Raw genomic sequence first — 9,401 nt, forward strand, 5'->3', positions numbered from 1 at the left:
CACATAGTACGTGGCAAAGTGATCAACTCCAAGTACACACTGGGTGGGGAGCTCAACAGATGGCTCAGAGGTTAGTAGTAACCTGGAAGCAGCTAAAGGTTCTTGACCTTGTACACAAACAGTAAGTTAGACACAAAACAAACAGGAAACCTCTGAACTACCAGAGTAGTGAGACATCAGCCAGCCAGCCAATCACAGGCGTGAAATATTGGCTAAGGGGCTCATAAGTACATATAACCACATCTGACCTATTTCCACTTGATATATTTCCACTTAGATGTAACACCTCATTTTACAGTCTTCTTTGCAATCACATCATTATGTTCAGTCTCAGAATCAGGAAGAAAAGGAGTGGGGGCTCAGTTAAAAGTACTGTCTGTTCTTCAAGAAGACACAGGTTCAGTTCCCAGCACTTATACCAGGTAGCTCATTCGAAATGGCAGCTCCAGCTCTGGGGTATCTACACAAGGGCATCAGCTGTACACACCTGTGCATAATTAAGAATAATAAAAATAAAAAATCTTATGTAGCTAAATGGATTTTTTTTTCTGGTTCTGTGAGAGGTCTTACATAGCCCAAGTTGGCCTTGAATTTGTTACCTTGCTCCCACCAGCCTGGGATTCCGGATTCTCGAGTCACCACCTCCTTTATGCCTAAGACCGGCTATGTGTGCCTTAGTGTGGGTTCTGAAAATATGCCTGTAGTGAGTGTGTGGCATGGACATATTCTTCTTTTGACTGTGACAAGAAGCTTGTACAGCAACTCAACAGTCCTGTGATTCAAACTGATTGGTTGCTACACTGACATTAATTACCCCAGTAAAAGCTTCACAGAGGAATATTTTAATTTCTGGCTAAACTCCTTAAACAAATTTCACATCTTCAGCAAAAGCTAATTTGCATAATTATTTAGGATCCAGTAACAGTGGTTGGGTAGTTCTCCTAAGAATTTCAGATCTTGCTGGGCTGTGGTAGCACATGTCTTTAATCCCAGCACTTGGGAGGCAGAGGCAGACGGATTTCTGAGTTCGAGGCCAGCCTGGTCTACAGAGTGAGTTCCAGGACAGCCAGGGCTACACAGAGAAACCCTGTCTCGAAAAACCAAAAAAAAAAAAAAAAAAAAAAAAAAAAAAAAAAAATAATAATAATAATAATTCTGATCTCACATTATTTACTATAGCCAAAGAGCAACAGTTTTAAAACAAATATATTAACTACTCTGCCAGGACACTTTTGGATTTAGCCTGCCTTTAATAAGAGTATCATGTCTGTATATGTATTTTCTGGCTGTTGCAATCTAATATGATTTAATGATTAACTCTGAATCGGTAAATGGCTATCATTCTTTGGCTGCCAAGTGAGTCATTCAGAAACTTACTGTGGTGTATACCTGTCATCCCAGGACTTGGTAGGCTGAAGTAGGAAGATGGAGAGTTTGAAGATAGCCTGGACTACATAATAAGTTCAAGGGTAGCCTGGGCTACATAATGAGACCCTGTCTCAAAAAGAGGAGGCAGACAGAAAGATAGTAGCCTTTTCCTTTTTTACTTTTTGTAAAGAAATTCAGTTATGATGAGGTATTCTATGAGAATTCTCAGGGTCTTATGATTCAGTCACATTTCATTCTGCAATATCCCATTGGTTGTGTAAGTCAGTCATATTTGGTATGCGAGAGGATGGAAAGTGTCAGGTGGCAGGGATCACCAAAGGCCAGTTTACAGGCTACCAACCACAATATTGTAGGAGGGAAAGTGAATCAACAGAAGATGCACTTGTAAACACTGTTGTTGCTTTGAGACTGTCTCATGTGGTCCACTTGGACCCTGAGCCTCCGATACTCTTTGCCTCTGTCACTAAAATGCTATACTCTATTTTTGAGGTGCTAGGGATCAAAAACCAGGTCCTTGTGAGTGCTAGGCAATCATTCTAGCCAGTGTCACATCCATAGTCTCATTCGTCATTTTTTTTTTCTTTTTTTCCTCCCACACAGGGTTTCTCTGTGTATCTGTGACTGTCCTGGAACTCAATCTGTACACCAGGCTGGCCTCAAACTCAGAGGTCCTCCTGCCTCTGCCTCCCATTGCTCAGATAAAAGGTGTATAGGATCTATTTTCCATTTCTTAAAAAGAAAAATGGAGGAGGGGCTGGAAAAATGGTTCAGGAGTTAAGAGCACTGGCTGCTCTTCCAAAGGACCTGGGTTCAATTCCCAGCACCTACGAAGAGGCTCACAAACCATCTGTAAATCTATTCTAGGAGGATGTGATACTTTGCCTTGGCCTCTAGAGCTACCTACCAGGCAGGCACATCAGTTGTGCATAGACATTTGTGCAAGCAGAACACCCATACCCATACATACTTAAAAGATAATTAAAATGTAAAAATAAAAGTAAAATTTTGTTATAAGGATTTAATGTCAACATTTAGTGCCAGTTCACACAGGCTCACAGCCTAAATACTTCCCTCGTTCAACTAAGAAGTCAAACAACACTAAGGCAAATATGAATGCTGATGGCTTTATCCTAATCCATTTATTTCTTCTGCCAACAGTTGACTCATTGAGTTCCTTTTATATGCTAGGTAACAGTCCCAGCCCCAGAGACAAGAGTGAGCAAAGTTAAATCCTTATCTTTGTAAAATTGAATTGCTATATTTTCTCCATTAGGAGAAAACACACTTGTGAACCACACACACACATTCTCTCTCTCTCTCTCTCTCTCTCTCTCTCTCTCTCTCTCTCTCTCTCTCTCACACACACACACACACACACACACACACACACGACACACACACACTAAGTCACATAACAAACAGTCAAGTGTAAGTGAGGGAAAATCATGTCAAAGAATTAAAAGCATTGGTGGTACACGCCTTTAATCCCAGCACTTGGGAGGCAGAGGCGGCAGATTTCTGAAGATTTCTGAGTTCGAGGCCAGCCTGGTTTACAGAGTGAGCTCCAGGATAGCCAGGGCTACACAGAGAAACCCTGTCTTGAAAAACAAAAAACAAAAAACAAAACCCCAAAACCAAAAAAAAAAAAAAAAAAAAACAAACAAAAAACCCAAAAACCAAAAAACAACCAACCAACCAACCAAACAAAGGAATTGAATCAGAGGAGAGATTTGGGTAAGCTGTCAAGGAGAACCTTTCACAGACAAATTTTGAATGGAGATCTGAATGTAGATTTTCAATATAGACTTCAAAATATAGAAACAGTAGGTCTTTAAAATATTATTATTGCATAACAAATTACTCAAAGCCTAGTGGCTTAAAATAGCAGAATTTTCCCAGTGGTGGTAGAACACACTTGGGAAGCAGAGGCAGGTGAATCTCCAAATTCGAAGCCAGCCTGGTCTACAGAGTAAGTTCTAGGACAGCCAGGATTCTACAAAGAAACCTTGTCTCAAAAATAAACAAACGACTAAACAAGACACTGTTCATCATTTCGTAGTTTCTGTGGGTCAGGGATTCAGGTCTGGTTTGGGGGTCTTAGATTACAGTTATTATAAAGCTTCACTGAGAATGGAAGGCTTGGTTCCCATATGATCTCTGACATTTCTGACAGGTCAGTGCTGGTTACTGGGTCAGAGGCCTCAGCACCTCCTCCAGAGGCATCTCCACATGGTTGCCTTGAATTTGTTCATCTCAAGAGACTGGATTATCCTAGGTTGTTTTAAGAGACCTTTGTTCCAGTCTGTCCACATAGATTAGCCCTGATTCAATTATGAGGCGGGATTACACAAGATAACGTATGCTTGGAAAAAGAGTCACCTTGGCAGCATTTTCTCTCATATCTTTAGAATGATTTCAACCTGTTACACAGGGCCAGGGAACCTATTAACGACAACACTCAAACTTTTACATTGCTTCAGGAGCTGGTTGAATGTAAAGTCACATAGTCTTTGACACTTTGTCCTGAAAGATTTTTATTAATTTTACATTGTTGGTGTGTGCATGTGTGAGTGGGTGTGCACACTCGCGTGCATGAGAGCAAATATGTCTGCAGAAGCCAGATCACAACTACTTGAATATTGAGTGCTTGTAGCATACAAAGTTAAAGAAAATCTTGAAACATATTGTTGACTCTTGACATGGAATATTTTATATTAGCAAAAAATAGACAATGGACAAATGAGGGAAATGTTAGACTATATTGCCTACTGGTTATTGACTTCCATAATCACGGATCCAGCAAAGAGGTTTATTTAAAAACAAATTCTTTCCTTATCGACATGCATCTGCTCATCCTATGTACATTATTATTACCCCCAGTCCAAAGTTTATTTCCTCTTAGTATATATATATTTAAGTACTTAACTTGAAATTCCAAAACCACATTTAATAGATGGAGCTCTTGATGGCTAAGGTTTTAAACTGTAGATTGAGTTTAATCTAGGTCAGTACCCGTTTGCGTTTTAGTGAGTCTCAGTAGATTGTCTTTCGAGGAACTTTTCCAGGGCTAGGCACAGCGGTGCACACCTGTAGCCCCAGCTACTCGGGAGTGAGGAATGAGAAGCATCTGATCATATCAGTTCAAGATCACAGCAGGTAATTTGAGAGTCACTGAGCCTATCAGTTCAAGATAGGGTAGGTAGTATCCAGAGGCATCTTGTAAGAAAATTTTCAGAGATGGTGATGCGTACCTTTGATCCCAGCACTTGCTAAGCAGAGGCAGGCGGATCTGAGAGGCCAGTCTGGTTTACAAAGCAAGTTCCAAGACAGCCAAAACTATACAAAGAAACCCAGTCTTGAAAAACCAAAACCAGGCCGGGCGGTGGTGGCGCATGCCTTTAATCCCAGCACTTGGGAGGCAGGAGGCAGGTGGATTTCTGAGTTTGAGGCCAGCCTGGGCTACAGAGTGAGTTCCAGGACAGCCAAGTCAAGGCTAAGAGAGAAACCCTGTCTTGAAAAAACAAAAAACAAAAAAACCCCAACTATTTAGTACTGTCATGTAACAACCAGTAAAGCTATTCATGATCAGTACCCCACCTTTTAACATCTGTGGTATCTGCAGTAATGTTACCTGTTATTCCTGTATTCCTGATATTGGTAATTTGTTTCATTTTGATTGAGCATTTTGGCTGTGGTTCATTGGTTTAATTAAATAATCTCATAAAAACATCTTTAGATTTGTTGACTTATCCTTTCTTTTTCTTCTTCTCCTCCTTCTCCTTCTTCTCCTTCTTCCTTCTCTCTCTCACTCTCCCCCCCCTCTCTTTAGACAAAGTCTCACATAGCCCAGAATGGTCTCTTCTTTTTAAGACAGGGTTTTTCTGTTTCCCTGACTGTCCTGAAACTTGCTCTGTAGACCAGGCTGGTCTCAGATCCACTTCCTGGGTGCTGGGTAGCTCAAAAGCTTGAGCCACTAGCACCGGCTGAGGCTGGTCTTGAGAGCCAAGAACGACTTTGAACTTCTGACCCTCCTCTTTCAGGGTGCTGGGATAACAGGTTTGCTTCATCACAGTGGATGAATGTGATGCTGGCACTTGAATCCAGGGCCTTAAGCATTTCCTGCTGTGTGTGTGCAGAGACCAGGGTGTCCTCCTCCATCTCTCCAACTGTTCCTCTGAGGCAGGCTTTCTTCCTAAACCCGAGGCAGAGTCCTAGGTAGGCTGGAGCCAACATGCCCCTGTGAGCCTCCTATACCCCTGTACCCTCCACCAAGCCAGGCTTATAGGCGCTTACAGGAACACAGGTTTGCTCCTCCTGTGGATGCCATGTGGGTGCCAGGACCAGAACACCTAGTCCTCATGTCTGCTGAGAGCAGTCTTAACTGCCGATCTATTTTTCCAGTTCCTCTATTTAACTGATTTTTAATTTTTTTTTTTTTTTTTTGAGACAGGGTCTCATCATATAGACCAGGCTAGCCTCGAACTCAGAGATCCACCTGCTTCTGCCCCACCCCCACCCCAATGGAGTGCTGAGATTAAAGGTGTGTGCCACCACGCCTGGCCTTAATTTGATGTTAATAAACATCAAATTAATAAATTTGGAATTAATTTATTAATTAATAAATTAAGGAATTAAGGATATTAATAAATAAATTAATTATTAATTAATTAATTTATTAATTAATAAATTAAGGAATTAATAAATTCCTTCCTTTTGCTTATTCCAGGATTTATTCTTATTTTCCTAATTTCTAAAGATACAAACTGAGGTCATTTGTTTTAGCCATTCCCCTCCACTCCCCTAGAATTTAGAGTCACAGCCAGGTAAGGTGGCTCATAGTTTTCATCCTGTCACTAGGAAGGGTGAGTCCCTGTGTCAAAAAGAACAATAAAAGCCAAAAATTAAATTCAGGGTTATGCGTTGTTTCGCCTACTTTACTGACATTCCTTTACTGACATCCCAGGAATACGGATGTTTGGAGCTTTCATATTCACTAGTTAACATAACTTTCTAAGCTGGATGTGGTGTTGAATGTTAATCCTAGCACTCAAAGGCTGGGCTCCATAGTGAGACCCTGACCACTTTACTAAACAAATGACCTTGTTTATTCCTCCTTCTGTTGGTGGATTTATTTCATTATTTCATTATTAATTATTATTATCGTATACCCCTTCCTCTCTCCCAACACTTATCCCACCCTAATTTCTTCCAGACCCCCAACACTAGGTAGGAAAAAAAGGTTAGAGGGGAAAGGGGGCGTAGACCTCTACAGGCTGCTACTTCCAGGCTACTATTTCCTGATGATTAGCTTTGTCTGGCTCCTCCCTCAGGACCTGTCCTGTCTCTGTGTCAGGATATCCAGCAGGCTAGCAAACCAGCAATGGAAAACACAAGGAACCAGCAGCAGTGGGGGAGGAGTAGGGGCAGCAGGGCAGGGGTGGGGGGCTGGAGGGAACAGTGGGAATAGCAGGGTGGGGAAGGAGTGGAGTCAGGGGAGGAAGGGGACAGCAGTGGGAGCAGTGGGTAGAGAGAGGAAAAGCAGTGGGGGAGCAGAGCCGGAACAGAGGGGCAGCACCCAGGGGAAAAGCTGCTGCCACAGGCCCGCTCAGGGCTCTTGAATGTATATCTTCTCCAGAGTTCCCAGAATTAAACTATCTGCAGCTGACACCTACCCCCCCCCCCCCCAAAAGCAGGAGACAATCACAGTTAATGGCTGTGGACAAACAAAAAAATTCAGAACTGAATCTTAAAAGAAACCAAAACTCTTACTACATTGTTACATTCTGTATATATTTAATTTGATACGATATATTGTGAATTCTTGGTCTTCTTGCCTCCATCTCCGGAGTGCTGGAATTCTCACAGCCTTACAGCAGAAGGGCATAGCAGTGCACACCTTTACTCCTAGTACTCGGGAGGCAAAGGCAGGAGGATCTCTTTGAATGGAGGTCAGCCTGGTCTACAGAGTGAGGTCCTATCTCAAAGAAATCAAGCATATGCCATCATGCCCAGTATATGTACTGCTAAGAATTGAACCCAAACCTTCCTGCATGCTAGGCAAACACTCCACCCACTGAGGTACATCCCCTGTCCCCAAATCAAGATGGTTGATTTTCTAAAAAGCCTAGGGCCACAGAATAATGTTGCTAAATTTGACATTGTAGGAAATTATAGTTTACTTTTTAAAATATTGTACAGTATTTCCCGATTGTTGCTAGAGCGCCATCTCCCTATTCATATTTATAAAGTCATATAAGATCAGTTATCATATAAACTGTCATACAGAACTATTAAGAGGCAAGGCTGGGGATATGGGTTAAGGGCTTGCTAGCATTCAACAGGCCTCAGGTTCTAACCCTAAACTTTTTTTTTTATAAGATTTGATGTTTATGGAAGCTAATTGTATGTACAAGTTCACTTGTATGTGTGGGCTGAAGTCAATGTCACATGCTATCAGTTGCACTTCTCTCCACCTCATTTAGAACACTGTCTCACTGAGTCTGGAGCTCACTGACTGACTAGGTTGGCTGACCAACGAGCACCAGGGATCTGTCTACCTCAATCCCTCCTGGTGTTAGAGTTACAAGGTGACCTGACTGTGCCCTGCTTTTATGTGGGTGCTGGGGACCAAACTCAGATCCTCATGCTTGTACAGCAAGCATTTTACTTGACTGAGCCATTGCTCTCACCCTTAAAAAAAACTCTTTTAAATATAAAGTAACTGGTGGCTGGAATAGTCCAGCAGTTAAGCAAACTCGTTTGCAGAGGATTTGAGTTCAGTTCCAAGCATCCAAATCCACAGCTCACAACTGCCTGTAACCCCAGTTCTAGTTCCCACGTCCTCCTTTGGCCCACACATACGTAGTGCACATAGGCACATACACACACATACACACACACATACACACCCATGCATGTAAAAATAAAAATATGGGGGGGGGGGGCTGGAGAAATGGCTCAGTGGTAAAGAGCACTGGCTGCTTTTCCAGAGGTACTGAGTTCAATACCAGCAACCACATGGTGGCTCACAACCATCTGTAACGAGATCTGATGCCCTTTTCTGGTGTGTCTGAAGACGACAATGGTGTACTCATATACGTACGATAAATAAATCTTTTTTTTTTCTTGGTTTTTCGAGACAGGGTTTCTCTGTGTAGCCCTGGTTATCTTGGAACTCACTCTGTAGACCAGGCTGGCCTGGAACTCAGAAATCTGCCTGCCTCTGCCTCCCAAGTGCTGGGATTAAAGGCGTGCACCACCACGGGCTGGCGATAAATAAATCTTGAAAACAAAAACAAAAAAACTTCCCAAAAGCCTCCAAGATGTGTGGTTCTTCAGCCAAGACTCCAAAGAAACTCATGGATGTTAAACTGGGAGACATTCCAACCCCAAAGGTGGAGCACTGAGTTTATACCCAATAGTATACGCTGAGATTATGCCCAACAAGTCCATCAACAAGAGAAAAGAGTACACCTGGGTTAATGTGGTGCTGGCACCCATGTGTTCTTCAGCTGCTATCTTTCTTAGCAGAAACACATGCATTAGTGATGTGCAGGTCCCAGAAGGGCCGGTATAGAAGAGTCTGCACTCCTCTAAATAACCAAATGCTCAGTTCTATTCATGAACTAAGGCTGAATCTTCATATACCCTGACTGAAAACTAATATCTAATAAAAAAGTAGCTAGTACATGTGGAAAAATACACCCAAAAGAACTTAAGAATCCAGATGGAAAGGAATGACAAAGCGCCGTAGCTTGCTGGAGAGAAGTCTCAGCAGTTGTGAACACTTGCTGCTCCTGCCTAAGACCCGGGTTTGCCTTGCAGCACCCACATAGCAGTTTCCAACTACCTGTAGCTCCAGTCACTGCAGGGCGTCCTATGTTCTCTTGGGCCTCTACATGCTCTCAGAGAAGTGCAGTGCACAGGAACTCACACAGGCACACACATATACAAATAAATAAATCTTAAAGAAAAAATCAAAGAAAAAACTTGTAACTTACATCATTCCAATG

This window comes from Arvicanthis niloticus, chromosome 6 (assembly GCF_011762505.2).
Source record: "Arvicanthis niloticus isolate mArvNil1 chromosome 6, mArvNil1.pat.X, whole genome shotgun sequence".
Taxonomy (NCBI): Eukaryota; Metazoa; Chordata; class Mammalia; order Rodentia; family Muridae; genus Arvicanthis; species Arvicanthis niloticus.